This window comes from Crotalus tigris, unplaced genomic scaffold (assembly GCF_016545835.1).
Source record: "Crotalus tigris isolate CLP2741 ecotype Arizona unplaced genomic scaffold, ASM1654583v1 scf7180000018806.1695572, whole genome shotgun sequence".
NCBI lineage: Eukaryota > Metazoa > Chordata > Lepidosauria > Squamata > Viperidae > Crotalus > Crotalus tigris.
The window spans coordinates 1,172,501-1,196,983 of NW_024097205.1; the positions used below are offsets into that span (position 1 = coordinate 1,172,501).

Here is a 24,483-nt window from a genome sequence, read left to right on the forward strand (position 1 = left end):
CCTTGCAAATATCTGGTGCTTGGAGTCAAAGAGGTCCAAGCAACTAAAGAAGGATCAAAAAATTTTAGTTTATATATGAAGAGCCACTGAATGAATCTTGACAGTACTCCTTTAGCAATTGCTGATTTAAGAAAGTGTTCTTATTTAGATATCAGAATCGCTCATGCCTTTGTTGAAAGAAAATTTTTCATCAGGGTCCAGTCCAAGCCGGGAATAAAACATGGAGACTGCTTTAGAAAGAAGGTTGTAGTTTATTGAAGAGGAGAGCCAGACAGAAAGATGGCTCTGGAAAAAAAAACTGGAGCAGAGTGGTGGGCTTTTATACCTTCTGGGGCTCTTGAGGTTGTTTCTTGTTCCTGTTCGAGGCTTTGTATTTCCTGTGTCATGTACTTTGACCTGAGTCTCAGTGTGCCCTTTTGGTATTGGTGGGTTAATCCTATTATGTCTTGTCTTAGAGTTTGGCTGGGGTATGTAGATTTTAAGGATCTTTGTCTTCCTAATTTCTTCAGTTTCTAGCTGGAAGGCTCCAACCTTTCTGAAAGGATTATTAAATTTGCATTTCTAAAAACTGGCTTCTGCCTAGGGGCTAGGCTGATTTCTGGGGGCTGGTTACTGTCTTTTTTAAAAAGATCTTCTCCATTATTCCTTTGGGGAAATATATTCCGCCTTTTAATATTTCACAAAATATTTCCGTCTCTGGATTCTTTCCACACCTTCTTAATAAAACTTGGAATATTTATTAAAATCTCCCTTCACTTCAGCTTTCCACAACAATCAAGTAGAGGTTCACTATTAGTTACACTCAAAGTTTGTTGCCCAGTATTCTAATAATTTTCTTTGGGATTTTATCCATCTGGGTAGCTGCTATTTGTAATGAGTGAAACAGTAGTCATTAATAGATCATAGAATAAAAGGTCTTATCTGCAGATTGGAAAGTGCAAAAGGTTAAATCCTTGCTTGGTGTAAGCATTTCTCAAAGCAGATGTTGTCAGACATAACAATTATCAATATGAGTCTGAAGTTATGGGATAAAATGAAGCAACCACTACTGAAGAGCATGCTGAATTAGCTTTAAGAAATGTATCAGATTATTGGCCTATTATAGTCTAGTATCCTCTGTTCAGGAATGTCTCTCCAAAGTATCAGGATAATTGTCTCCTCCAATTCTACTGCATTAAAGTCTTTTAATACAAGGGAGAGGCAGGTATGTTATTAACATGTTGGGTTATAAAGTTCATTATTCTTGACAAACAACCAGGGCTGATGTGAATCTGGAGTCAAAACATCTGCTGGAAGCAAGGTCCCATTGAAGGTGCCAAGGATTGAACCTGGGACCTCTGTATGCAAAACATATGCTGGTCCGATGAGCTATGACTCTGCTTGGCCTCCTTCTCATTTACTTCTGAAATTCATCATTGAATTGACTTAGCTAGGATTGTTGATTTATTTTCATTTACTTCGTTCTGTCTTTATTAAAAAATTCTACCAGATAAGAATTGTCCTCCATATATAGTGCCACTGGTTAATCTACTAACTCAGCAGTGTAGAGGATTACATGTTCATAATTCCTAGACAACATGGACAAAATAAAGACATCTAATCTTTTCTGTGGTTTCACCACCAAAGAAGGAAAAAGGGGGTCTCGTGCAAAGGTTTGCTAAATTCTCCTTTATGTAGATTGCTTCATCACTCATTCTATGTATACTCTTAAAAATATTTCCCAACTAATCAAGGAAGTTATGGAAATAGATATTTGGCCACCACAGTGTAGTAAAAAATATCAAAGAAAAGTTATTACTTTTTTTGATTTCACATTGACAAGGCTTTTGCTGCTGTTGGAAGGCCAGGGGCAGCTTCAACCCATGACAAGCTAAATTTTATTTTATTTTTCATGTTGAGATTTGCACTCTTATGAGAATATCTCCTTTCTCACCAAAATGAATAAAACATAGACATACATGAAACAAATTTGCTCTAAAGAAACAGAATTTTTTTTATTGATGTTATCTTTTTAGTCCATTACAAAGAATGCTAGGAAAACTCTAACAGGAAAACCAGGTGTGTACCAGATACTTAAACTGAGTTTATGATTTGTTATTTTGACATTACATAATTACTTTGTATTTTTTATTTATGGATGGAAATTGTTATGCAAAGTACAGTTTTTTCATTATAGAAACCTACTTACTTTATTACTGAATTTTTATTCTGCCTTTCCTCTGGTAACTCCTGATGCTTTAATGGGAGGGGGGTCTCCTGTGCTGTTCTCAGAATAACAAGCATTTCAGAATGAACTGAAATGAACAGGTGTAAGTCACCCAGAGACCTGAACCCAATTTTCTCTAGTCTGGGTCATAAACTACTGCATTATGCCTGTACGATAAAAACATGTAATATATGTACCTATGGAATAATACAGCTACTAACTCAATCATCACTGAGTTTAGATAATTTCATTGTAGCAAGTACTAAAAAGAGAGAGGAGGTACAGAAATACTGACATACTAATATTAAGTGGTTATACAGGCACACGGTTCAATATCAACATATGCATGCATATGATATTTACATATTAATCCATTTCTGAAAGGGAGTATTATTTGCTTTCACACTTGTTACTCTGCATACCCATGTTGCAGAATGCATCATCTTAGGGGATGCATTCCATCTCATATATAAAAAAATAGGAATAATGTTTCTATTTGTGAGTGCTCTCCGTATTTTTCTAAGTACTTCTGCAAATTTCACGTTAAAGATTCAGTTTTTAACGAAATGCTAAACAATGAGAAAGTTTCTGATTAGTTATTCAATAAACTAGAATTCCTACTGTCTTTAATTCTTGATTGGTAGATAGGTAGATGAAGAACCAAACCTCCATGTATCAAAACACAAAAAATAAACGTTGAAATATACATTTATATACTTGATACTGTATGCTTAAAAAGTCCCTTATACCAATAAATATTATAAATAAATGAAAATATGGAGAATGAGAACAATCATACATTGGGTGTTTACATACTTCTGGTATCCATTGCCAAGAGATTGCTCAAACTCTTTCTCTCTGTATCTCTCTCAAAGCAATAACTATATCTCAGGCATTTTGTATTGGCATTGTTTATTGTTCCCACCCTGTATTGCTAAGCAAACACAAGAAATTTCCTAAGAAAATACTGCACATCCATGTACTGTACAAAGTGTTAAACGGTCTTCTTCTATTTGTAAAAAAAGTTTCTTACCATTTGCAGGGGAATCATATTTTCTTTCCAAAATATAACTGAACTTTCCCCAAAACAGCTGGGATGTCATTTTTTTAGGATGTTTCAATAAGGCCATGCCCCTGCTGTTTTTTTCCCCTTTTCTTTACCACTCTGATTTCTTTTTCTTCCCTGCAGACAGAAATTTAATTTTAGCCTATTTCCTCTGTAGAAAAGTTATTTTATCAAAACACAACATTAATATTAAACTGCACTCTCTCTTCCAGTGCAATGTTTTAAAGAATGTAATGGCTTTTTCATATATTTAATGGCTCCAATATTATGCAGCTAACAAACAATTTCAGAATTAAGTTGCCACAGTTAGGAATTAGAAGCAGGTGGCCCAATAATGTTGCTTTTTCATTTCATTTATCAGAAGGATGTGGCAGTGGGGGAAAAAAATCCCCCCACCTCATCCAACTATACAATGGAGAAAGTCAGTTGTTTCATCAGTTCTGTGTTAAAAGAGGCTCAGCATTTCACATTTTCCCCATTGCTTCCAGTCAACTGCATGCCTGTCTTTCATTTCCTGAGTTTACAAAGCTTTTTAGCAGCCATCCCAAATGTTAAAAAGATACTTTCATTTCAGATTTATGAAATGTGGATTTCAGCTATTAGATGCCATTTACAATCCCTGTTTTGTCATTTCTAAATATAAAAACAAAAATAGGAGCGGGAGCAGATGGGTTGTATTTTCCCTGCTAGGTGATCCCTGAGGTAGGTGTCTAAGTGACATATATATAATAAATACGGAAATATATATATGGAAATTAAGAACACAGAAACACAAAACACAGTATATATATATATTCTCTGTGTGTGTGTTTGTGTGTGTGTATGTATGTATGTATGTATGTATGCAGTACATACATACAGATTGTTGGAGACAATGTAAATATATATATATATATATATATATATATATATATATATATATATATATATATATATAATATATATATATATATACATACATACACATTGCTTACTGGTGTACACAGCTTAGAGAGTGCTTGCACTTAAAGCGGTATATAAGTCTCATAAATAAATAATAAATAATACACAAGCCACAAACGCGTGTGTGTGCCTGAAAAGACTTTCCTCTAGTTTGTTCCTCTTGTTTCTTGTTATTTCCTTTGCCTCTTTGCAAGAGGAGGTATTAAACTGAAGCTCCAATTCTCTCCAGGTTCAGTGTTAAAAACGAGGCAATAAGCAAAGAAATATGACCTATAAATGCACCGGTTATGCAAAAATTTGTTGTTCTCAAGGTTAGGAAAAAGCGCAATACGCCGTCCGTTCTGTCTCTTCTGTGCGTTTATAGGCATTCTTTCCGTAAGCAGGGCAAGAAACTGCTATAGCCCTGGCACGCCCTCTAGCGGCCTAAGGCTCAGCAAGATTGCTCTAGGTTCAATTGGTGAGAATTAAGTCAGATGAAAGTTTCCTTGAAAAAAATTCTGGATTATAAAGAAGAAAGAATTCACGTTCTCCTATCATCCCAGGGGTAAATCTAAAGTGCTTTTTTTTTTTTAAAAAAAATCCACTTTTTCTTTAGTTTTAAGAATTATCCATTATTGCAACATTTCTTTTTCTTTGTGAATTTGCTTTTAAAAATCACTGTAGTCTTATTTTTGGTACATGTTAACAGCAGAGATGTTCAAACCATGGGTCATGACTCTGGAAGTTCAGAGACATTTAGAGGAGGGCCCACAACATGGATTTAAAGCTGGGCAGCTTTGCACAGAAAATATGGGAGTGCAGTCAAAAGACACTCCCATTTTGCATGGGTAAGGCTCAATGGTGCTAGAGCAACTTTTGAGAGATGGGTAAATCCGTAAGCTTATTGTATTGACCCATGATCCAACAATCATAGCAACACCAGCTACTAAATTTTGCTTTAATGGGTAGTAGTAGATTATTTTAAACATCTCACTTTTCAAAGTGAAAAAAAAGTTTTATTGGGAGGGAAAGAAGAAAAGGAAAAACAGACAAGAAATCAAGCATTTTTTGCCCCCTTTCAATGTAAGTGATAGAAAAAATGGCTTTAGGAACTCTATGTGCAGCTACAGTCCAAGTTGTACACCCCTATTATGCCAGCATTGTCTTTGAAGTTCTAAACCAGGGGTGTCCAACTTTGGGAACTTCAAGATTTATGGACTTTTAACTCCTAGTTGACTGGCTGGGGAATTCTGGGAGTTGAAGTCCACAAGTCTTAAAGTTCCCAGGAACCCCTGTTCTAAACACTTTCCATGTCCTTTACCTTACAACATAAGACTTACTGCTCAGGAAATAGGCAGAAGATCAGTGGAGAGTTTAGTATAAACATCATCTTGAATTTCTGTTATTTGTGATATGAATGTAAAATCAACATGTGATTGAAGGTATATTCTACCTTGCTTGTCCTGTACTAATGATAATTGCAGTGCTGACAAATCTGCAAAAGAGTGACTCGCCGTTTTTTTAAGCCTCAAGAGAAAATGTTCATTCATATCATTCTTAAGAATTGTATTTGTAGGATGTGATCCAATGCTATTTTTGTATTTATTTTCAATTATGTATTATTAAAGTTCTATGCTACCCATCTCACTGAGGCAGCTCTAGGTGGCTTACAGACATATAATTAAAGTACACTATAAAATCCTTAAAATGATAAATAAAAAACATATACTTAAAATTCAGTTAAAAATCAATTTTCGTGTTGCTCCATTTTTGCTAGTACTGTATAACATTTTTTTGTTCAGCCCAGTCTTCCCCTCTTTCTAAGCTTGTTTCACACACAATGAGTGGATTAAATTATAACTGTATTAAATTATAACTGTTATTTAACCATGGCATGAATGAACTGGGTTTGCAGAGCACACTAAGTTACACATTAAAAATACCTATCTTATTGTGGGTACACTCTGCTTTTGAAGGCTGTCTTGTAGGCTGCAACTAAAACTGATACAAAGAAATGGGCAAGGATTACCTTTAACAAAATCTAATTTAATGATACTTTGTTTTAACAAAAGAGCACAATATGAAATGAGCGATGTAAAATACTGAAGGAGTGCTTTGTTTCACAGAAGATTTGAGCAAAGCAATCTTCTCTACGGTGGTGCCTTATAGATGCAATGCCCAGACAGACAGCAATATTAGTGCCGGATAGGTATCCTGGGAATTCTGCTGGCAGTCTGGGGGTGGAGAAGGGCACCAGACTGGGGAATGCTAATCTGAAGAAATGTAGATAATGTCAACACTGCATTACACTAGATTGTCCTTATCACTAGATGGTGAATTGCTATAAGGCATAGGAATGTTCCAGTAGCAAACTATGAGAACACAAGGGATAGCAATAAATAAAGAGGAAAAATAGCACCTGGCATAAGAAGGCCTTCATAAGATGGGGAAAATAATTTGGTGTAAACCTTAAATCTTGCTATATTTTGTCAATTTGCATGGCAGAGTTCTACACCAATAGATGCTTTTTATGTGTTTAATTCTACACTACCTAGAGTCCCTTGGTGATTTCTAAATGCCACTACCACGTGCCACTATCATCTCTCTCTCTCTCTCTCTCTCTCTCTCTCTCAACATTAGCTGGACTGATCCCTCCTACTGTTCAACCTGTTATGAATCCATTACAAGTGAAAACCAAATCTGCTCTCAGCAGGATCTTTGGCAAAAACTTTTATATATCCCTATTAAGAGACAGAACTGACAGAAAGACAATTGCATTGGTAAATTAGTTACGTATGTGTCTACTAGCTGTTTAGCCTATGCAGACAGCGAACATATCTAATAGTCCTCCTTCCTTCTATTTTCCTTACAACAATAACCCTGTGAGTTGGGCTGATACAGACTGATTGGCCCAGAGGTCACACAGCTGGCTTTCATGGCTAAGGCTGGACAAACTCATGGTCTCCTGGTTTCTAGTCTGGTGCCTTAATCATTAGACCAAACTGGCTCTTCTCAGTATCATAACTGAAGGGTGGAAAAACATGCAAAAGATTTTCCTCAGAATTTTTGTCAGTAATTCCTTAAACATTCCATTCTTTATTATGGATATCAAGGTTAAAGCACTGGAAGAAATTTTAAAAGACATGAACAGGTTGTTTCACCTTCATTTCTTTAGCCAGAATTCTCTTCTCCCTTGCACTCTCTCTCTCTCACAAACATCACACATACACAAGAGCATGGACACCTGCAGCTAACTTGTAGCTGATCTGTATTTCTGCTATATGACCCACTGGTGGTTCTGCCCTTTCAGTCTTATCTACGGTCTTATCTACTTTCTCTCTCTTGACTTACTATCTGTCTGTATGGCCATACTACCTTCTCCAGTATGAATGATAATTCCAAGGTCCTCACTGTAATCTGTGTCAGGTGGATCAGCAAGTCGATGTCTTTGTTAACTCTTAGCATACAGATTGATGTCATCCAAGTAGAAGGGGTGACTAATGGTAGCTCCACTCTTGAACTTGTATCCATACCCAGTCCTTGTGATTATCTGGCCAGGAGGGTCCAAGCCTATATAGAAAAGCAGTGAAGACAATGCATCACCTTAGAACTTGCCTGTCAACGCTGTGACAATGGATGTCATGGCTCTGACAACTGAGAACCAGTAGCCATTCTTACTTTTGCTTTTAACGGGCCTTTCTATTCTTTTAGAATTCAGATGTAGAAGGGGGGGGGTGGGGTAATTGCCTGAAGGTTTAGCTAACCATAACAATGTAGAAGTGTGGGAACTCAAGGACATGTTCTGATAAGCTTTTGGCAGATGAGAGGCTGGAGAGAAAAGCCGTGTTTTATGCTAATTGGAGAATGTGATTTATGACAACTCTTGTGGGGTGGGAATTGCAATTTGTTACTTTGTATCTGGGAGGAGGGAATCTCATTCTTGGGTTCAACTATGTAAGTGCCGATACTTTGTTTCCTAATAAAATGTTCTTTAAGGAAGAAATCTTGCCTTGAAGTTCTTTTAATTGGTTTCATTTATCGGAGCCATGATAGTGCCATACTTGATGTCCATTTCTATGAACTGTCTTGAATTGACTTCCAGTGTTGTCTTCTATAGTCCCATTGAGTTCTTGAGGAGATATATATAATCCATAAATTTGTACAGGGGTCTTTTTAGATAAGCAGTCAAATTGTGGAAGCTTTCGAATAGATGACTTCTACTACTTCAAACCTTCAAGCCATCATACAGCTGCTTGTCTTTTCCTCTTAAATAGAAATCTAGTGATTGGAGGGAAGGAAATATAATTTATTTGGTGCTTTGAAAGGTATATAACATCTGGATTTCATCATAAAACTCCATGAATAAGACAGAGCACCTGCAAAAGCAACACTTTAAAAAATCCCATGATTCTTTTCACATATAATACTGTGTCATGCTGTGATCTATTTAGTTTTGCTTAGTGTGTTGTGTGAATTCATTCATTGTGGTTTCCAAACTATGGAAGATAATCTACCATCTATAATTGTGAAATTGTGGCTTATTCAAGAAACCATTGTTAACAAATTATGGCTATTTAGATCAATGCATGAATCCAGCTTGTATTTCTATACATGTATTGCATCTGAGTTTAAGTGATCTGCAATGTGTAAGTTTGATGTACATCTTATTCATTACACTCTGAATCATGGCCACATGTTCAATGTCTAGTAGGATGTAATAATTAATTATTTTCCCATTTCTTCTCCCTATAATTTTAACATTCACAGACTTTCATATTTTAGCATTTATCTGTTATTGAAGTTGGATCCACATGTAAATATTTGACAAAGAAAATGAGGTTATTGTGCCAGCTGCAAAATAATTTCTTGAAGGAGAACATAAAGTGTATTACAAAAGAAGAAATACTTCCAGTGTTCCTTACACTCAACACTGGATTGCCTGTTCTTGTAATATGGAGCTCAAGAGCCTTCATTAAATCAGTAGAGAAGTAAGTGCTATATCCACATATTACTTCTCTGCAGCTATATATTTTGGCAGAAGCATTTCACACTCCTTTTAAAAGTACATTATTATTTTTGCTGTTTACTAAAATAGACCCATAAACAATATAGCAGGTTTTATATGATGGCAATGATATCAATTCAACACTTTTCAGAATTGAAATTAGATTCTAGTTCACTCCAAATTCATATGCCTACTTTTCAAATTCATATGTCTACTTTTAAGAACAAATTAAGTCTTTCTTTCTCTTTCTTTCTCTCTTTTCCTTCCTTCCTTTCTTCTTTCCTCCCTCCCTCCTTCCTTTTTTCTTTCTCATGTTGATGGCTACAATTTGATCATTAGCAGAGAAAAAAGCACAGATGGAAGTGATATTTAAATTTCAGCAAAGTGTTGATATTACTTGGGGGATGAAAAAAATGTTTAGGGGGCCACTTTTGTAATATTGCCAGTTCTGTTTATTTATCCCATGTCAAAAATGCAATAGAAATTGTTTAAAAAAATGGTAGCATGAACATTCTCTAATCCTTTAACGAAATATTAACCACTACACTAAAAACCAATTAATGTATTGTGAAACTATTCAGCTATTTTGCATTATAGCACAGGTGTCAAAATCACCACGTCACCTGACATGTCACGACATATCACAACTTTTTTTGCATTGCCGGAGCTGGGGTGGGCGTGGCTTCCTTATGATGCAACTGGCCCGTGGGCCGGCAGTTTGATACCCCAGAATTAGAGGAACTGCCTATGCAAAACATTTCTCTTAAACATAAAACTTCCATAAAGGTTGCACCAATCACATTCCAGTTTCTGAATGATGCCAGGAACATCTCAGTTGGTTTTGGTCCATTTCTTTCTACACTTGTGGAAGAACTGTATTGTATGCTATAGCTTACAAGGAAAATACATTTCCTTGAATTAGATTTTAGATCAGGCATGACTATTTTAGCCAGAAAATAGTTCAGTTCATTGCAAGGCAAAATCAGGGCAATTTGGACTCATGACATCTCACACTGATGATTTCATTGGGAGTGTAATGGAGTCTGGTTCTTCTTGCAGCTCTATTTATGTCAAGCCATGTCCTAATGGACAATCACTTAAATAGGAGCCAGCAGTGTGCTGCAGCTGCCAAAAAGGCCAACACAGTGGTAGGCGGCATTAACAGAGGGATAGAATCAACATCACATGAAGTGTTTATATCACTTTACAATAGTAATAGTAATAGTAGTAAAGTTGGAAGGGACCTTGGAGGTCATCTAGTCCAACCCCCTGCTCAGGCAGGAAACCCTACACCATTTCGGACAAATGGCTGTCCAGTCTCTTCTTAAAAACTTCCAGTGTTGGAGCATTTACTGCTTCTGGAGGCAGGCTGTTCCACTGCATCCATTTTGGCTGCCACAATGTAAAAAAGATGTTGAGACTCTAGAAAGAGTACAGAGAAGAGCAACAAAGATGATCAGGGGACTGGAGGCTAAAACATATAAGGTAAGGTAAGGTAAGGTAAGGTTAGGTAAGGTAAGGTAAGGTAAGGTAAGATAAGATAAGATAATCTTTATTGTCATTTTTTTTACTGTGGGCAAAACGGCATACATCAAAAATGAAATTTAGTTGCCCACTCTCAAAGTGAAACACATACATGACACACATGTAAACGTACTATATACAACATATGTATAGACCCACACCCCTACATATACATAACAAATAAATACTAAATACTGTCCATCTTGAATATATAATGGAAGGAGGAAGCTTGAGAGTTCACAAGGTTAATGCTGTATGTAATGAAACTATGGCTGAATCTGGATGTTCTGCTATGGATACCACGAAGCCTCCTCCCAGAAGGTAACAAGGAAAACAGGTCATGAAGATAATGTTAGTGTCCCAGATGATCTTACGGACCCTACTCAAGCAACACTTCTGGGCTATGTCTTGGATGGGAGGGAGGGAACTGCCAATGATCTTTTCGGCCATCCTCACCACTCTCTGCACGCCTTCCTGTCTGAAGCAGTGATGCTTCCAAACCAGACTGTGATGCTATATGACAGGATGCTCTCGATTGTCCCCCTGTAGAAAGTGACCAGGACAGGGGAAGGAAGATGTGCTTTTCTCATGTGACGCAGAAAATGCAGGCATTGCTGTGCCTGTTTCGCCAGTTTCTCACAGTTGCTGGAATTAAGAAGAGGGAGTCAAGCTATTCTCAAAGCGCCTGAAGGTAGGACAAAAAGCAACGGATGGAAACTAACCAAAGAGAGAAGCAACCTAAACTAATTTCCTGACAGTTAGAACAATTAACCAGTGGAACAACCTGCCTCCAGAAGCTGTGAATGCTCCAACACTGGAAACTTTTAAGAAGAGGCTGGACAGCCATTTGTCTGAAATGGTATAGAGTTTCCTGTCTGAGTAGGAGGTTGGACTAGATGACCTCCAAGGTCCCTTCCAACTATAATAATAATAATAATAATAATAATAATAATAATAATAATAATTTGGGAGAAATGCCTTTCCTTATGATCCTGACACCTACAGTACTTCACGGCCATAATGGTATGTTAGTTTCCCAAAAAATGAAGGCATGAAAATTACCTCACTCTTCTGAAGACACTAACTGTTCTCACTCACCTATTTCCAATACCAGATGCTGTCCTTGTATTCAAAGTCACCCTTAAAAAGCACGGGAATGTGAAATTTATTTATAATACCTCTAAATGAGCAGAGGCAGTACTGAATCGAACAAACACATGAATTGTCAAAGTAGTTTAACAATTGTTAAAGTACTGAAGAACTGTAAACGTATCAGTGCATGAATTAATATAATGATGTTTCGGGCCGTCATTTGTGTGAACCCATGCACTGTGGTTTGAAATCTTAGTTTATGGCTTAGCATGCTGTCATTTGCTGTGCAGAAAAAGAGAAAGAACTTGCTTATATTCGTATTGTATTCATCCCATTTTCTGGGACGTAATATAATAATAATACTGGACTATTTCAAAATGATTGCTTCTTTCCATTTAGTGGGATTAGTGTCTGAAGTCCTCTCCTCTAGACCCTACTAAGAGATGGAGTAATTAGAAATTATGTGCTAACATTCATCTTAATTCCTGGGGGCCATGCATTTTTTTGTGATTTAATAGATCCAGGTTTAGAGTGAACTCAGAAAAATCCATGGGATTTGGTTATGACTATTAGAAGATCCATTGATTTCAGTGAGTTTAGTCTAAGCATAACCAAGTCTGAATCCAACCAAAAGCAAAGCCTACCTCTGTAACTTTAAATAATCACAACTTAATAAATTGAATAAATAAGAGCCATGTGCCTAAATAGTTATTTGTCATTGCTTATAACACCTCATCAATCAGTAAGGAGGATCTAAAGGAACAAATATTAGTTTCTATAGCATAACCAGTGGAATAATTCTTTTTGCATCTTCTTACTTAAATCTTTAAAATTAAAAAGAGCTGGATATTTACTTTAAAGAAAAAAGGAAGCTGAACATTTCAGAAAAGACCTGGAATATTCCAGAAGAGAATACAACCAGCTTTTGCAAATGTCATATAGGAAGGACAAATATCTTCATGCTGGACATCAGTCTCAAGTCTGTTCAGCCTCTTAAGTGGGGACTGGCTGAAGTGCCAACAAGGACACCTTTGCCAACAATGACAGTTGCTGGTGTGAGAGGGGACATCTGTCTGCAGAGAAAACTGAAGTGGGATGAATAAAATATTTCCTGAGGGCCATCAAAATGGTCATCATATTGTAATAACTTCTTCATATTACTAGCTTGATTCTGATGTAACCTATTGCCATATCAGAGGAGAAAAAGTTCTAATCCTCTGAAAAGTGTAGAGTACTTACATAGTGTAGTAATTTTTTTTTTCCAACAGGGGAAGTATCTATTGACAGATGGATAGCTATGTCAACAGTCCTTTGTTTCTATATTTTTCCATGTATTGTGAAGTGTAGGACATAGGTAAGTATGTAAAAAGATTTTGGACCATAAATTTCACTATTATACACACACACAAACTAACAAAAATCCTGGCATGCAAATCCTTGTTTTGAATGTGAATTCTATTGTATCCTTTGTGGTTTGTGATATCTGGAATATCCTAGAGACCCATTCACAAGCTATTAAAAGTTGGTATTCTGAACCAAGAAATCCTTACTACAAAAGCTGCATTTCAGATTTTAAGAAGAAGTAAAATTTTGATTTACGTTGTATACTTTCTTTGTGGCCCCCTTTTTGGTTATGTGCATATTTATGCATTTCAAAACAAAGTTAAAAATAGCAGAATAATAAACAGACTGAGCCAAAAATCACATAAACATTTTTCACTTCCTCAGAACAAGAAGCACAGCAAGATCCAAAATTCCTAAGGCCCATATTTAAAGAAAACACATTTTAAAGCTGTTTTCACAGGAAAAAAATCAGTTGAATTATATAAGCTCAGCCTGTTGTATTAACCAAATCAAGGCAGTTGTGAAACCATAATTTATAGCTTAGCACTGTAGTTGCTACTTTAATGCAGAAGCCATCCTGGGTTGGACTTGTAAGAAACTAACAATCCTTCTTCTTTCACAACCCAAATACACAACAGAATGACAGTCGTACTAAAAATGCAGTATATTTTAAACAAACAACACACACACACATCTTACCCTCTGTCTTTCTTGGCTGCTTAATCTTTCCTTCTGGGTTGGATCTCCCTCATCCTGACCCCTCTGATCCCACCTACTTCTTGATCCGGCTCTTTCCCACTTGATTCCCTGGTGATTTATAGTCTCTTTTCCTCCATTGGCAGAGCACAGCCAATTGATCTCCTGATTCCCTTGCATCCCCAGCTGCCTCTCTATGGCAGCAGGGAGGGGACTCTTGGCTGGACGATGTGATGCGGAGAAAGAAAATCCTTATGCTTTCTCTCTCTCTCTCCCCCTCTTGCTCAGAAGCAGTTTCTCTTTGGTTGGAGAACAGGCCAACCTGCATATTCTTTAATTCCCCTTATCTCCTTAGGCTGCCTGGCTCAGGAATTCTGGGAAGTGAAGTCTACAGTCATAAAGGAACTAAGGTTGCCTACCCCTCTCCTAGCCAGATGATATCAGCTTAGTCCACCTCATTCCTTTCCCTTCCTGTCCTCCACATTGCTTTCAAATGTGGCTCCAAATCTCATTTCAATGCTTTCCCACCTCTGGCCTTTTGCTTTCTGCCTCTCTCCTCCTTGGGACAAATTCCTACTTCATTTGGAGGTCCCATTTTCTCATTATTTCCGTCGCTGTCTCCAAACTCTCTAATCTTTTTGGGTATGTCCAGGCTGACCACTTAAGCTGCTTCTGCCAGCTCCATTTAGACTCTGAAACATTTTGGTAACAACTGCAAGGGATTCAGTCTATAAGCTACAAGTCTACTGGGCTGCTATGCCTTCCCACCTTCCGCATTTCTGTGTCTGCCTGGAGGCAGATCTTCCTGGACTATGTACTTCTACCTGTGCCATGTGCACTAAATTTAAACTTAGTACTGTTAAAGTGTCAACACTGTACACACAGACAGGCATAACAAACAGCTTTAAATAAATTGCTTTTTCCCTGCCTTGTTTCTTTCTAGTGTCCTTTTCAGCCGTTCTTATCATTATTACTAAAACAGCACTATTTATTTATTTAAAGAACTCACGTGGTTACTTATCTCATATAGTGATCCTAGTCAGCTCACAGTCACCAGAAAAAAGAACAACAGAAAACAGAAAACAACATAAACCAAAGAAACCAACAATATAAAATCCTTTCCCCCATGGTACTAAAAGCAGCCATACCACTGACCCCTGACTAACTCTAACCCTGATCTTCTCCTTAATGCTTTTTTTCCTTCTATTGAGCCATGAGTCCAGGAGGACCCCCTCTCCAATTGTTATTTCAAAAACAAGTGGGGGTACTATACTGTCAGAAATCAAAGATATCCTGACCCTGGGATCCAAAACTCACAACTACTTTAGAACACATTCATTGTAAATAGAAGAGGGCTAGTTTGAGACCTGGCAGAATCATTTTTCCCCCCTAGAGCTTCTTACTTCTCAGTCTGCTTTTGTTTTCTTCTTCAAAACTAGTGTTGAACACCAATTCATCATTTTCCATTCAGCTGAAGTTAGCCTCGTAGAGCACACCAGGCCAAAGGGACCAGAACACTTGAAGTGACATAAGGGGAAAACTACTTGAAAATATGCTCAGAGGTTTTATTTGTGATAGGAGAGAGTTAAGTAAAAGAGCTATATCATTTGTTTCTGCCCTCAAAACTTGGTGGCTGACCTTGGCTGTGGATAAGCTCAAAGTAACAGGAATTATTATTGAAACTACTGTATATAAGAGGCAGTCACTTTAGTGTCTAGAAACTGTTTTATATTTTTAAAAGAAATGATTGTAACTCAGTGGTAGAATACGTGTTTGGGGCTCAGGAATTTTGTATTCTCAGCCAGGACACAAATATTCAGTATATTTTGGAGGGGAACCTGGAGAGCTATGACATTCAGTCACCTACAACCTAGGTGTAAATGTTTTGGATATGTTCGCCACCAACTTATTTATAAAAATAATAAAGGCAGGATATAAATAAATACATTGGAATTAAGATGGGCTAAGGCCTTAGCTTTAATTGCTTGGTGTTGAACTAAATATAGTAGATAAAGCTCTTGGTAATCTTTACAGAGCTGCCCACTTATAGGGCAAAGATGCTAATAATTCTCAATCATCTTAGCATTTCTGAAGGGAAGCATAGGTTTTTTTTGTGTCAGTTCTCATTTTTGTAACGCAGTATCAATCTTTTCATCTTGGTGTTTTAGATGGATTGGGATGGGGGGATTGTATTGTAATTCTGTCAAAGAAAATAAAACACTTTAACATGTGATTGGCAAGTTGATTACAATAGTGCATGTGATTAAACCCTTGGTATGCTTCTGGAACAAATGAGAGGATGTCAGTGGTGATTAACTAAGCATGTGTATCTGAGTGAGCTTGTATTTTAACTTTCTGAGTAGGATAACCTGTGCACACATACCAGTAAGACACCTCTTGTGTCTGGCTTGTCTGAAAAAGAAAAATATAAAGATACCAAGAAACATCTTGTAATCAGAGAATCAGGAAATAAATGAAATGAACAATAAGTAAACAGAATACTTTATTTACATGGGATACAAATTATTATGGGTGAAAATAGAATAAAATAAAATTACCTGCACACTATACTTGAGTGTGGGGAAAGCAAAATATTGGTGTTTGTCCCAATCCAGTCTGTTTTTCAAAGATTTTAATAGGATGTACATGAGTGTTCAGTTGTGACATATTCAAGCCACAAGGTTTTGGTTCCTCTAAAGCAGTGGTTCTCAACCTTTCTAATGCCGCGACCCCATAATACAGTTCCCCATGTTGTGGTGACCCCCAACCACTTATACATCACCGGGTGCCAGGGGCGTGGCCAAAGAAAAGGGGGAAAAATGGCGGACAGTCTTGTTTGGCGACCCCCGTGAAATGGTCGTTCGACCCCAAATGGGGTCCCGACCCACAGGTTCAGAACCACTGCTCTAAAGGCCACAAGCATGTATTGCCACATTTTCACTGCAACGGAGGACAAATGGATAAACAAAATAAGACAAAAAATAAATGTAACTTTGGAGAGAAATACTCTAATCCTAGTCTTTCAGTGTGGAAGCCCATGATACCAACATCCTGACAAATAATTTCCTTGGGTGTAAGACAACACCTACTAATCTTTCCATTAAATTATTTGTAAAACAATACTTTATCTGATATTGGGAATTTATCTCCCAAATAAAAAGTCTTAGTCCCGTGTAAATTAATTTCCCTCCCAACAAATCTACCATACAGGTAGTCCCCAATTTACGGCCTCAATTGAGCCCAAAATTTCTGTTGCTAAGCAAGACATTTGTTAAGTGAATTTTGCCCTATTTTACAACTTTCTTACCACAGTTGTTAAGTGAATCACTGCAGTTGTTAGTAACATTATCATTAAATGAATCTGGCTTCCTCATTGACTTTGCTTATCAGGGCACAAAGGTAAACACTTAATCCCAGAACAATGTAACCGTCATAAATATTCAGTTGCCAAACATCTGAATTTTGATCACATGACTATGGGGATGCTGCAATGGTGGTAAATGTGAAAAATGGTCATAAGTAACTTTTTTCAGTGTCGCTGTAACTTTGAACAGTCACTAAATGAATTGTGATAAGTTGAGGACTATCTGTACTCATAATTTATGTCAATAGAAGTTCCTTCACTACTTGATTCTAGTCTAAAGTAGGGCTGTTCTGGACTTTGAACACTTTTTTGGTATTTCTCAGGACTCTTCAGTCCTACTGATCAGTATCTTTATTGCCCTTTGGTCATAACAACTTTAGTGTCTGTCCTTAATGTGTCTTATAACCTTACTCATTTTTTATATTCTTCTGGACAGGGTCTTCTGTTTCTGATTCCAGGATTGTGGTCTCCAGTTCTGGGCTTTTAGGGAACTAGTCCTGTGATTTGGAATCGGCTCCCTCCTTCACTTCTGAGAAGTCTGATGACCTTTTTGATTAGTAGATTTGTGTAGGATTTGATTATTTTATCCTACTATTGTAAAATTAATTTTGGTAGTTTTCAGGTTGCATTTACATGCATTCTAAAGTGTAAGATGTTTCTTTTAAGTAGGTTACTGTAAACTATTTTAACAAATAGTTTAAACTAATACAACAGTACCTCAGGGAACAACTGCAACATATAAACCCATATCAAGAGATTCTCCCAACATCACTGGTCTATTCTGAAGTCTGTCTAGAAAAGCCAGATTTCAATGACTTTCAGAAAAACAAGCATGGGAGTGAATCTAATCTCAGGTGGAATAATGTCAAGCACAAAAAAATCAGGAGTCCAGGCAGTTCAAATGAATATATAGGTTTGTTGTATGCTAAAGCTCTCTACAACAGTTCCCCAACTTTTCAGGGTTGGCGGCCTGGGGGTAGGGGAAAAAGAAGAGATGGCTTTGTACGGGGGTGAATATGTGCATGAGTGCAAATATCTGTTGCTCGTGCGAGTGAGGCCATGAATGCCCACAATGCTCACGGTGACACTTGCACGAGTGGAGCCGCGAATGCCTGTGAAGCTCATGGTGATGCTTGCACAAGGGGGCTATGAATGCCCACAATGCTCGTGGCAATGCTTGTGTGAGTTGACCAGCCACTTATGTAGCCCAGTGGCCAACAGGCCGTGGCCTGGTAGTGGGCCCGTGGCCCAGATTGGGGACCCCTGCCCTACAAGAATCTAAACTATTAATGGTCAAAGCAAATTGGTAGTAGATAAAAGTCAAGGGAATTCAAGGTGAGCTAGACTTAGATCTCTTGTGGGTGTGAAGGGACTCAAAAATGATGATGAGTTTGACCCCCTCCCCTGGGCATAAGCCTGATCATCTCCTATAAATACTTTCCAAAGAAGCAGGCAGTAACAGAAAGGGTTTTCTCTATGTTTGCTAAAGAAGACATTCTGCACCTCACTCTAATTGCTTCATTTCCTTTGGCTTCTCAGTGAACCACTGACTATTCTCACTTTTGACAGAAATATATGGGGACAGGATTAGGCAGCAAGCCTTCTCCATAGTACTCTCCACATTGTAGAATGCTCTTTGCCCAAAGTTGCTCAGGAACTCTTGTTTGGTAGCCTTCTGTAAACAACTTCCTCTTTTGTTTCCTCAGGTGGTTAAAAGATCTATCTATCCATAAAATCACGTGCTGTATTTACATAACGTTTATGAATAAATCATATTACATCTACATGTGATAGCGTGATTTATACAATATAAGACTAAGATTAGGTTTCCTACAACATAATGAACTATAAACTACTCAATTCTATTTTAGCCAGATCAAGAATGTTGAGCAAATACAGCCAATACGTCTGGTTTCCTGTATTACACCAAGCCATAAATTATTTAATTCCAGTTATTTGTTATCCATATTTATAATGCCCCCTCCCATCGCAAAGGACTTTGGGGAACATGAAAGTACAAAGACAAAATTATAAAAACAGTTCCAAGCTAATACCCAAAATACAGTATTTTAAACCTCTACCTATTCTATTTTGCTAATTTTGTATTGGACAGAGACGCACATACTTTTCCTTCTTAATCTTGCCTACACATAGAAAAAATTCTGTAGCTCTCTGGAGATTTTCCCATAGCCTTTGCACCAAGACTGTTCAGAGGACATCGCCAAGATTAAATATGAAAATTTGTTAGGGCCTCATAGAAATTCCATGTAGAACTTTTTAATATAAAAGGCAGAATGAGATATTAGAACAGCAGGATTTTTAAAACAGTTTTGAGGTAAACTAATTCAGGACTATCTTTGCTGGATGACACTATTACATGGAAAAACAGTAACTTGTATAATGTGATTGAAAGTTCATAGCAATTCTCATTTAGCACTAGATATTTTGAAGATACACTATCCTGAAGCATATATTTAGTCAGCGGATAGCAAGCTTCAAAGCATATTTGTACTTATAAAAAAGGCCCATTATCTCCATTAGGACTTTTTCCATAATAGGAATCTAAAGTTTTTGTTGACTTCAAAAATAAAACTACAACTGTATTGACCACCATGAATAACCCTCATTAAACTAAGAGGGAATTTATTTTTGTAAGGTGATACAGTGAACTGAATTACTTGATAATCTATTGCCTTCGGTTGTTATTAAATCAAAATATTTTGTTAAAAAAGTAATATCTAACATTACATAACAAAACATTTTGTTCTAAAATATTTTCACCTTATACAATCACTATTATGGTTGTTAAAAGATGTCATATTTCAGTTTTACATTTTTTTTTACAAAAAAAAAACCAAAACACCAGGGTATACCATTTTTAAAAGATGTTAATTTAACTGTTAAACTTACAGCCAGTCTATCCACCAAAAACTATGATCTCTGGGGCAAAACAGTAAGATGGTAAATACAATAAAGCCACTTTAAAACACAAGGAAAAATACCAGGGAATTCACCTGCCTGGCAACAGGTAGGTCAAGGCAATTTTTCTGAACAGTAAAAAAAACTGCCGTTAGTAGAAACAGGTTGGTACACGAAAATTCTAAGGACAAATTAATGTAAAATATTTTATTCCGCTTATTGTTATGTCGTTTCCAAACAAGATTTAGAAAGTGGGGCAACCGAGGTCGCAGCAGTATAGAGCGAAAATTGGAAGAACAGAGTCGAAATTGGCAGGAACAAATTCGGTTGAAAGTCATGGGATTTACTTCCGACTGCGCCAAAGAACAAGAATGGGTTCATTCGCGGGCTAAAAGCACGGCGGAGAGATGCAACTGAAATAAACGTATGAAATCAGAATTTCTCGAGCGTGCACTACAAGAAACCCAGGCTGAGTCCCTCCGTGCTTTATTTAAAAAAAAGTCAAGCGTCAAGCGCCAAGGGCAACTACGAAAACTGTGCCGAAGCCTATACCCCAGCAGCCACACGCAACGCCACCCATGCGCGAAAAAGAGAGCCAAACACACGGACTCGGCGCCAAGCTGAAGCCACGCCCACTTTTTGGCGCGCGGGAAGCGAGACAGCCCCTCGGCCTTGACAATTACAGGACTATATCCCGTTTGGAAAACGGAAGTTCTCTTTGCGCGGCAACTCCGAACTTCCGCCCTCCCGTTTCCGGTGTGGAGTGAGGAGCTGAGTTTTGTCCGTGACGCGATCGGTGGTGGTCGAGTTTACGCACTCTCGCCTGGTGTGACCTCTTGCCAGAGTCTGTTTGACTGACGAGGTATGGCCCTAAGCGCTCTCTCGCTATGGCTCTGGGGGGGCCGACAATTGCATCGCCTTTCCCCTGGGAGGAGAGCTCGGGAAACCATGTGGTTTCCTTTGCCCCAAGGTGGATCTTACTGCTTTTGCCTTCTTCCTCTCGCCCCTCTGTAGCTCGTCTCTGCTGTTTGGGAGCCCCCCCCCTTTTTTTAGGAGCCGGTGGCCACAGAAACACTTTGCGTATTTCTTTTTCCCGTTCTTAGCGGTGTTTGTCGGCGTAAAAATAGTCAATTAGCAATATAATTGAAATATCTACAGAATAGGTTAATTTTTCGGGTCTTGCTGTGTCTTTCATTGCCTCTTTCCACTGGCTCCGCTCCGTTGGGCGGGATTAACAGTCGATCCAGGACAGGAGATTTAGTTCAAAACTGAATGTAGCTCCCATAAACCCTTAATTTAGTTTGTGAATTAAAAGTGAAAGCTAGTAGGAGATCTAATGTAATAGTTCGTTATACATTTTGATTATGTCTGGCCTTACGGGCTGTAATAAACAGATTGAATGTAATAGTTCGAAGGTTTAGATTGGGAAAAACTGCTCCAAACATTTTTCTTTTTCCCATTTTTATAAATGCTGATCTATTAAAATAAAGGGGGCAGCCTTTTGATGCTAAAAACAACATGAAACATTTTGGGGGAAGTGAGTAGATCTACAGTACAAACGAGCATAACTTTCTCATTAGTTTTCAACAATCATAGTTTGAATTCTTAGGACTATTCAGAAGGCCTCTGATTGTAGGTTCGCTGAAGTAAAATATAAGTCAACGTTTCCTCCTTTTTAGGTGGGGAGGTAGTATGAGTTCTGTTCAATGGAGTATCTTGGGTTTGCCAGAAGGAAACTGAAATAAATAACAGTTTGTGATGTGTTAGAGAATGAGGGACATAAGTTCTGCATTTCCCAATGTAGAAACAATGTGTTTGGAAACATTTAATAGGAAGAAACCTGTAAAGAAAGTGGGAGATGAAAACAATAATAGCAATGAACTTTATAGCCCTATTTAGGACCTGCTAAATAATTGTTAATTTAGTTATTACTAATCATGATGATGAGAACTGTTTCTTGGTACAAGAAATGCCAAATATATATCTCTAGTGATATTTAATTATTAAGATTGTTATTTGTTTACTCCTAAGCCTGCTTCTTGCTAGTCTTAACATTTATCTTAAGAATCATCTGTTTAATAATCAGGGTTCTATTGATCTCTCTTCCTATAACATCTGCAGGAATTCTGCGAGGTTAATGGTTCTAGGCTAGGAGTTTCTGGAAGTTACAGGATTGGTGAAAGCTGCACTAAGTCCTCAAATATTCCTTCCCCCACCCAGTCTGCATATCTATTGCATTACTGGTTTTTCCAGGGTTATTAATATATCACTTTTATTATTTTTATAAATAACTCAAGGCAGCGAACATATCCAACACATCTTCAATCTCCTATTTGCCCCATAACAACAACCCTATGAGGTGGTTTGGGCTACTTTCAAGTGATATACGGAAGCCCATAGAATATAACTGCTGTGACTTTTCAATTTGGATTATTTATTTTCCTTGTATCTTGCCATGGGGCTACTCTAGCTGGCTAACAATAATAAAAAAGGAAGAATTGAAAAGAGTGTAAACAAAATAGAAGTAAAATAATGGAACAATAAAATAAAAAGAAAACATGAGAATGCATCAATATGCTAACAAAAAGATCAGTGGAGAGCAGAAAGTGGGGGGGGATGTGAAATTATGCCATATAGCATTCAAATATGAATAACTTAGTGCAGGGCTTTTCAACCTTTTCACCCATTGTACCACTTTTAGGATATGGCAACATCCGAGTACCACCAGTCGCCTACCAAGGTGTCAAAAACTTGATGACCACAAAAAAAAGGAAAAAAGTGATAAAATACAGGCAGTCCTTCACTTACAACAGTTCGCTTAGTGACTGTTCGAAGTTACAATGGCACTGAAAAAAGTGTCCCCCAAGTCAGCCGAGCAAGACACCTGCCTGCCCACCTGGCGGCGCTCTTCTTCCTGTCCGAGGTTTTCATTGTTGTGAGCATTTCTGTTGAGGATTGGCAGCGGGGGTGGGGGGTGTTTGGTTTTTATTCCCCCCGTCTGTTGGGTGGTTGCAGCAGGTTTTGGTCACTTCATATGACCCTGGGACACTGTGACCGTCATAAATATGAATCAGTTGCCAAGCATCTGAATGTAAATCACAAGACCCTGGAGATGCTGCAACATTCCAGCAGCTGATCGGTGCTTCTTCTGGGCTCAGCAAAAGCGCCAGGATCAGCCTGGTGCTGTTCCTGGCACTTCCGCTGAGCCTTGACTGCCCTGCAGCTCCAGCCATCTCTCGCTCAGGCTTGTGCGGTGCTACCGCCAGTTCAGCTCATTCCCTTCCCGCACTACTTTTCTGGGATGGTCACGTACCACCTGCCAGGTGCCAATGTACCACAGGTGGTACCGGTACCATTGGTTGAAAAGCCCTGACCTAGTGTAATTATGCTAATTTTGTAGTAAACAAGATAAGCAAAGAAGGACTATGAGCTAATGGAGAAATATGGGGTTCTACCTATTTTTTCTGCTTTTTTTTGTTAACACTCCTGAGCAAGCATTGAGAAGTTTACAATGTTCATGAATCAAATTAATGTCATCTTATCTAAATGATACACTATGATAATTGGTTATGTCTGTTTTAAGATACCAATAAGTGAATAAGGTATGCAGTTTATTATATATTGTTTGTTGAATAGATTCAAAGCCGAAAGGATAAGGTCACACTCATTTGGCAGACCTGGCGCCCTCTAGATACCATTGATTAAAGAATAACACCTGTCAGGGCCCCAGAAGTGCACCTTCTCTGTGGCAGTGTTGTCCTGTGGAATGATGGTTCGAAGGGCTCCCACCCTATTGGTATTTCAAAACACCATAAAGACCTGGCTCGTTGTTACTCCTTCTTTTCTTTTCTTTGCTACCATCTAGGTTTGGTTCCTCTGCTACCTCTGCTCTTTTGTGTTCTTTTTCTGCTTTTTATACACTTCCATATTTTTAAATGTTTTGAAAAATTTCTAAACTGCTCAGAATTGAGAATTGGGGCTTATAAATTTAATACATTTTATTAATGTGCACAACAATGTGAAATCACAGCTGCCAGTTGTGTAGCTAGTTGACCTTCATATGCATCAAGTTCTTCCCAAAAACGTAGGATGTACTAATGTATTGGTGTAATATATATGCAGATCTAAGTAGTGTGGCCTTTTGTACTTGGAAATTTTGTTAATGCAGAGATTTTATATTCTTTTACATGGGGTCCTTGACTTTCAACCACAATTAAGCCCAAAATTTATGTTGCTAGGTGAGATACTTGTTAAGTGAGTTTTTCCCCATTTTATGACTTTTCTTGCCACATTCGTTAAGCAAATCACTGCAGTTGTTAAATTAGTAACATGGTTGTTAAAGTGAA

At 37.8% G+C, this 24,483-nt stretch overlaps 1 protein-coding gene and 1 long non-coding RNA gene across 5 annotated transcripts in view; one reads left to right on the forward strand and one right to left on the reverse strand.

The window, feature by feature from the left end:
* The window catches only part of LOC120313847, a 36,534-nt gene extending 21,885 nt beyond the window's left edge, over positions 1-14,649 (reverse strand). For all 3 annotated transcript variants that reach the window (XR_005558265.1, XR_005558263.1, XR_005558264.1), the window contains exons 1-3: positions 13,858-14,649; positions 7,569-7,763; positions 3,240-3,389 (exon numbers count right to left, since the gene is read on the reverse strand). This is a non-coding gene — a long non-coding RNA (uncharacterized LOC120313847). The remainder of the gene's footprint in view (positions 1-3,239; positions 3,390-7,568; positions 7,764-13,857) is intronic.
* A 6,192-nt stretch (positions 14,650-20,841) lies between these two features.
* The window catches only part of VRK1 (VRK serine/threonine kinase 1), a 31,117-nt gene continuing 27,475 nt past the window's right edge, over positions 20,842-24,483 (forward strand). For both annotated transcript variants that reach the window (XM_039356195.1, XM_039356194.1), the window contains exon 1: positions 20,842-20,999. The gene's annotated coding sequence lies outside the window, so the exon portion shown is untranslated. The remainder of the gene's footprint in view (positions 21,000-24,483) is intronic.